Source organism: Dama dama, chromosome 32 (genome assembly GCF_033118175.1).
Source record: "Dama dama isolate Ldn47 chromosome 32, ASM3311817v1, whole genome shotgun sequence".
Lineage (NCBI taxonomy): Eukaryota > Metazoa > Chordata > Mammalia > Artiodactyla > Cervidae > Dama > Dama dama.
Window position 1 is genome coordinate 17,196,584 of NC_083712.1, and position 7,628 is coordinate 17,204,211.

The following is a 7,628-nucleotide window of genomic DNA, read 5'->3' on the forward strand; positions in this document are numbered from 1 at the left end:
TGTAATTCAATTCTCCCTACACCAGGTTTATAATGTGGCTCAGGAGAAGGATACAGGTCCACTGGAAGAAAAGGCAAACTTGGGTCCAACTGCAGTTTAACTGCAGTTTTTCCCTCTCAAAACTGCTTAGGTAGTTTTGACTTATGTTAACGGTTAAGATGAATGTATACAGATGTTTTCATTTTACTATGATGAAAAAATGGCAAATATTTTTGAAAACATACAAAGGAATTTAGTTTACCTTCTGTTCTTTTTTTTTTTTTTTTTCAACGTGCTGGACCTCAGTTTCGATGAGGAGATGGTAGTGAGTTCTCACTCATTTTGTTCAGATTTTCCAAGGAATGCATGAGAGGGTGTCGTCATCGATCCTTACCTTCTGTTCTGAACCCGACGCATGCACGCGTGCTCCGTCATGTCCAACTCTTTGTGGTTCACAGACTGCAGTCTGCCAGGCTCCTCTGTCCATGCGTTTCTCCAGGCAAGAATACTGGAGTGGGTGGCCACTTCATCCTCCAGAGGATCTTCCTCACCCAGGGATCAAATCCTTGTCTCCTGAGTCTCCTATATTGCAGGCAGATCCTTTACTGCTGAGCCACTGGGGAAACCAGTTCTGAACCCAGTGCCCACATGAAATACAAAGAGAAGTAAACAACAGGAAAACATCTTGCAGTTTCCACAGAGAAACCATAAATAATCAGTAGTTAAACCCATTTCACCTGTAACCCGACTTCAGGAACCAAGGTGGTTGTAATTGTTGTTACAAAAGTCTCTCACCTGTCCACTAGCACGTAAGCTAAACAATGAGATATGCGCCGCAGTTGTTTTGCAGAAACTTGGAATCAGCTGTGTCTGGCTGGAGCTGCACTGGTTAGAACTGACTGGATAGGACCCCTGGCCCTCCAACTGGACATGCATGAGTGGGTGATCTTTGACCGCAGAGAGCTTAAAACTCCGCCCTCAGCTCGAGCTGCTGCCACCATCTTCATAGTGGAGAAGCCCTGTGGCTTAGTTATGCCTGCGCAGAACTACGAGTTTTCCAATCACTTTTCCCCACCCTCCCCAGGCTCCCTACAATGCCTCAGACCACGAGGTTCCTTATCTTATGAATACCTCTGCCCCTTGCCTTTCATTTAGGCATGTCCTCCTGTTTCCTCCCTTAGATGCCTTATGAATAAATCCTCTCTTTGCTTCATGTTAAGCAAAAGAACCTGTTTGAGTAACAGGATCAAGATAGAATAACACACCAGATACCATTAATGAAGATGAAAGGACTTAATTCATAGAAAAGTAGATTTGAGATAAAGATATTGATAATTCAAAATAATCTGGAATTTTAAGTGCCAACAGGACACATAGAAATAAAAGATCTGTGGGCAATTGTTCCTGATTCTAACTGCTATGCATTTTCAAAGTGAAGATAAGATTAAAGTACAGGGAATCTCCTCTCTTATAATTGCAAGTATATGATGGACGAACCTGCCCAGAGAGAGGGTAGAGCCTGACTGCAGGGTGGACATGAATTTAGGGAGGACACTATTCAACTTGCAATATCCTCCCAAGTGCCTTCCTATTTGACACACTATTTCCCAACACTCCCCAGGCCCAGGAGAGAGACGGGGGTTGGTTGGGGTGGGGGGGGGAGTTTCTTCTGCTCCTGTTCTGATATTTGCAGTTCTGATATGTGGGCTGCTGTGAGACTTAGATAGAGAAGGGAAATAAGCCAGAAAACTCTACTGTGTTACTCCTCCTAGTCATTACCCCTCCCAGTTCTGCCTATAATTATTTTCTGTAAGATGTAAAAGATGGCTGTTTTCTGTTTATTATCAAGGTATTTTAGGTGTCATTAATGGATGCTTCCCTGGTGGTTCAGAAAGCAAAGAATCTGCCTGCAATACAGACCCGGGTTTGATCTCTGAGTCAGGAAGATCCCTTGAAGAGGCAAACAGCTTCCCATTCCAGTGTTCTTGCCTAGAGAATTCAATGGACAGAGGAGCCCGGCAGGCTACAGTCCATAGGGTTGCAAAGAGTTGGACATGACTGAGCGACCAACACTAGCATGGTGTATGTTTATTTTACCAAAACCTGGAACTAGATGCCCCCTGTTCATTGACATTTGAAGTAAATATTCTTATAGTTTAATTTAGCTCTGTCATTTATTTTTCTCTATGTCCTTTGACTTTCATTATGCTCTTCTTTTCCTGCCTTAATATTTGTTTGGATATCTTTGTAATCTATTTAATTGGTAGAATTTTTTTAGTTACATCACATTAATTTTTGTGGTTCCTCTGCATCTTATAAGGGCTTCCCTTGTAGCTCAGTGGTTTAAGAATCTGCCTGCAATGCTAGAGACCTAGGTTCGATTCCTGGGTCAGGAAGATCCCCTGGAGAAGGAAATGGCGACCCACTCCAGTGTTCTTACCTGGAGAATCCCATGGACAGAGGAGCCTGGCAGACTGCAATCCATGGGATCACAAGAGTCAGATAGACAGAAAGACTTAGCAATTAAACCACCACTACATCTTATAAATGACATACCTAAACTTTCACTTCCTGTTTAGATTTAGAATTATGCCAATTTGAATAAAATTTAGAAACCTTGCTAATAAAATTTAGAAATATGGGTGTCATTGACTTCTCATGACCATTTGTCATAATTATTTTATATGTGTAAACTTATATGTATTATATATAAATTTATATATCATTGCTTCCCTTGTGACTCAGCTGGTAAAGAATCTGCCTGCAATATGGGAGACCTGGGTTCTATCCCTGGGTTGGGAAGATCCCTTGGAGAAGGGAAAGGCTACCCACTCTAGTATTCTGGTCTGGAGAATTTCATGGACTGGATAGTACATGGGGTCATAAAGAGTCAGACACGACTTAGTGACTTTCACTTTCATCACTGTTAGAACATACTATAGGTTTTGCTTTGAAAAATTTTCTTTTGAAGAACTTATTTAGACATTACCCATTTCTGTTACTATTCATTCATTTTCAAAGATTTGAATTTTTCTCTTCCTTTATCCTAAGGATATTAAATTCTCTAGAATTCTATTAGGGCAGGCCTTCTGATGACAAATTTTCCTAGCTTTCTTTAATCTGTAATAGCTTTATAATGCCTTTATTCCTGAAATACAATTTTGCTGATTATAGAAATCTAAGCTGAGAATTCTCTTCTTTTAGCACTTTAAAGGTGTTTTCCACTGTCAACTGATCTCCTTGGTTCTGGTGAGACATTTGTAATCAATCATTTTATAATTTTCCTTTTTTATATAAAACATTATTTTCTTCTATCTGCCTTCAAGTTCATTTCTTCTTGTCTTTGGATTTTAGACGTCTGATTATGGTGGGTCTTGGCTGGTTTCCTTCAATTTCATCCTGTTTGGTGTTTGAAATTTTTGAATTTGTAAATTTATATATTTTTCCAAATTTTTTGTCAAATGTTTTTCTGGTTCTATCTCTGTTACCTCGCCTCCTAGTATTCTGATGCAATAATTCTGGAGATTTTCTTTTTTTTTCCTGTTTCATTGAAGATATTTTTGTGAAATAAAATCAAGCATACTTAATAGAAAATGATTGAAAGAATAAGGAAATATATCAAATAAATGTTAAGAGCTTCCATTACAGAAACTTTTCTAGGTGTATTGCAATGAAAGACTTGCTTTACTCACTAATACTTTACTATCTGAAAATTACCTTTAACATGAAAATAAAAAAAAAAAATACTATTCTAGACATATGAATCTTATCCTATTTGATCATGGTAATCATGAAAAAATCAGTCATATTGATGAAAATTGATACAGCTATGCATCTGAAAGGTATTTTAAAATGCCATAAATATGTTCCTACATTTTTTCCTTTGCTAACACACACAGCTCATTACAATTCTGAACCTTTTAGTAAAAGGATTAACACTGTCCTTCTTTAGATTCCACATGTACATAAAAATTAAATATGTTTTCATCCATCCTTTACTTATAATCCAAACAGAAATAGCTGCAGAATGTAATAAAGGCTTTATTATAAAAACTGATCACACCCTTGAAGCAGATTAAAAGAACATATCTATTATTAATACTGATGTTACCAAGCATATTAAATGTTTTTTTTTAACCTGCTACAAATAACTGAACTTGTATAACCACTGTATGTGCATATACTGAGAATTAGACACACTTTGTTGATTGATGTAGTTGATGGTTTAAGGCCCCAAGGTCTAAAAGAAGTACTATTAATCTACTTGTATATTTAAACACAAAAATAATATGTTAAACACCTTTGAAGCCTTGGCTTTCTATTCTCTCTACATTTAGCTATTGAGAACATAAACTTAGCAATTGTCCACATCTATAATTCAATTTATGATTATGTTTTTAAAAGCAGTGTTCATCATTTGTATTTAGTAATTGGTCAAATTTTATGGCTCCCTTTGTGGCTCAGTGGTAAAGAATTCATCTGCAGTGTAGGAGATGCAGCTTGGATCCCTGGGTTGGGAAGACTCTCCTGGAGAAGGAAATGGCAATCCACTCCCATATTCTTGCCTGGAAATCCCACGGACAGAGGAGCCTGGTGGGCTACAGTCCATGGAGTCGCAAAGAGTTACATACGACTGAGAACGCACACACGCAAATTTTATTGGAGTAAAATGTTTATCATGTGTTCTTTTATACAAAAAAAAAATGTGAATTTGACAATTATTATGAAATTTAAAATTGTGAAGTGAAAAAATGTAGCTCCTCGACCTCAAGTTATACAAAATGTAATTAAGATGAAAAGTCATACCTTATTGAGATATCACATCACTGAACCAGGCAGTATGTGTTAAATAGCCTTGGACAACTTATATTTTGACACTTACTTTTTTCTCATCTATGAAATAAATCTGACTATGTATTTTTCAAGCTACAAAAGCAGTTGCTAAATTAGTGCTCTTGACCTAACTACTGTGCATCAAGAAAGGATGAAAGAGAAATGAGAGCTCCATGTCTATAAAAAGATTAGAGTTTTCAACGTAATGTGTTTTTTATTAACTAGAAATTGAGATCAGTTCAGTTCAGTCGCACAGCCATGTCCAACTCTGCGACCCCATGGACTGCAGCATGCCAGGCTTTCCTGTCTGTCACCAACTCTCCAAGTTTACTCAAACTCATGTCCATTGAGTTGGTGATGCCATCCAAACACCTCAACCTTTGTCATCCCCTTCTCCTCCTGCCTTCAATTTTTCCCAGCATCAGGGTGTTTTCCAATGAGTCAGTTCTTCACATCAGGTGGCCAAAGTATTGGAGTTTCAGCTTCAACATCAGTTCTTCCAATGAATATTCAGGACTGATTTCCTTTAGGATGGACTGGTTGGATCTCCTTGAAGTCCAAGGGACTCTCAAGAGTCTTCTCCAATACCACAGTTCAAAAGCACTGATTCTTTGGCACTCAGCTTCCTTTACAGTCCAACTCTCACATCCATGCATGACTATTGGAAAAACATAGCCTTGACTAGATGGACCTTTGTTGGCAAAGTAATGTCTCTGCTTTTAATATGCTGTCTAGGTTGGTCATAACTTTTCTTCCAAGGAGCAAGCGTCTTTTAATTTCATGGTTGCAGTCAACATCTGCAGTGATTTTGGAGCCCCCCAAAATAAAGTCTCTCATTGTTTCCATTCTTTCCCCTTCTATTTACCATGAACTGATGGGACCAGATGCCATGATCTTAGTTTTCTGAATGTTGAGTTTTAAGCCAACTTTTTGCTCTCCCCTCTCACTTTCATCAAGAGGCTCTTTAGTTCTTCTAAAGAAATTATTATTAGCCAACTAGAAATTATTAGTAGCCAACTAGGTAGAGGAATTGTCCCACCATAAAAATAATATATAGACTATGCAGAATTAGATATTTGATGATATCACACTACCCTATTCTGTCCAAAGCATGACTATGTAATATCTGAGTTTCATTTAACAAAAGATAAAATGTTTAATGGGCTTCCCTTGTGGCTCAGCTGGTAAAGAATCCTCCTGCATTGTGGGAGGCCTGGGTTCAATCCTTGGGTTGGGAAGATCCCCTGGAGAATGGAAAGGCTACCCACTTCAGTATTCTGGCCTGGAGAATTCCATAGACTCTATAGTCCATGGGGTTGCAATGATCTTTAATAGTGAAGATCCTCAAAATACTTCAACTGAGAAATGGGCCAAAGAAAATATTTTTTCATTCATTCACCCAAGAACCATTTATTTCGTTTTGAGTTGCATGGCCATCCATACCCATCTAAAAGAAAGGCAGTAAAATTTCTTTCTAGCAGAGAACACAGTTTTGGTGAGGAAGAATGAAAGTGAAGATGTTCAATACAGTAAGCAGTCTGTACATAGAACTCCATGATCTTTTTGAGGAAATTTCATCATTTCCACTTGGGGGAAGGGTCAGTCAAAGTGCACAGAACACCACCAGTGCACAAGGGGGAACAAGTCCCAGTCCAGGCCAAACTCCATCTCCCAGAAACTGGAATCTTTATACAGTGACTACACCTGAAAGCTCACAGAAATAATTCCTTTGCGTTGGGAGTAGAGCTAGCCTGGTTTCTGCTCTGGTTCCCAATTTCTCCATCTCTGCTTCTTCAACACCTCCATCGACTCTGAACGCTACTCCATATCCTTCCAGTATACTCCTCCTCCTTTTTTAGAATTGAAGTATAGCAGATTTACAATGTTGTGTTCATTTCAGGTATAGAACAAAGTGACTTTTATGTGCATTCTTTTTCAAATTCTTTTCCATTATAGGTGACTACAAGATAATGAATATAGTTCTCTGTGCTACATGGTAGGTGTTTGTTATTTATCATTTTATATATAGTAATGTGTATCTGTTATCCCAAAGTCCTAATGTATCCCCCCTCCATTTCCTTTTGGTAACCATAAGTTTGTTTTCTATGTCTGTGAGTCTATTTTTTTTTTAATAAATAAGCTCACTTGTACCATTTTCTAGGTTCCATGTATGTGTTACCATATGATGTTTGTCTTTCTCTTTTGTTTCCATCTCTCAGATAATATGATAATCTCTCAGAGGCTCACCATGCATAACAAAGACATTCTAATCACTTGAGTTTAGATCCCAGGGGTTTAGAGCTTACCTCCTAGGAACCTGTGACAAATGCCAGTCAAATTTAATACAAGGGGGCACCTCTGAAGAATCTAGAAAACATCCAATGAAAGAAGGAGCCAGTATTTGGATATCAACCAATTAGGGAATTTCAGCATCAGACTCCAAGAGCAACAGTCAAACAACCAGTTTTGGTGTTCTTGCCCCAAATGGTGCTGCCCTGACCCCAGCTAGAGGAAATGGGGTTGAGGTGGAAAAAGGAAAGAGGAAGAAATTATCTCTTCTTTTTCCACTGCTGATTTCTGAACATTGATTTGTTAGGGAGTACTTGGGGAGTGGAGACATTTTTACTGGAATAATGATTCATATTTTGTTTGCATTGGGCTAGGTTGCTAACTTCTGAAAATGTGATTGAGAGGGAGTAGAAAGCTTTGTCTTCCACCCCATATTTTCTTCAACACCAGAGACAAGAAATCCAATATCACAGGCTTGAAAAGGAATGGTGGGAGGAAAAACAAAATTATTTCACAACTTTTCCTTT

General features: G+C 38.2%; 1 non-coding gene across 1 annotated transcript; it reads right to left on the minus strand.

The window, feature by feature from the left end:
* Positions 1–276: 276 nt before the first annotated feature.
* On the minus strand, positions 277–369 carry LOC133050698 (small nucleolar RNA SNORD116). Its single transcript, XR_009691676.1, has one exon. It is a non-coding gene; the product is annotated as a small nucleolar RNA SNORD116 (small nucleolar RNA).
* Positions 370–7,628: the final 7,259 nt, after the last annotated feature.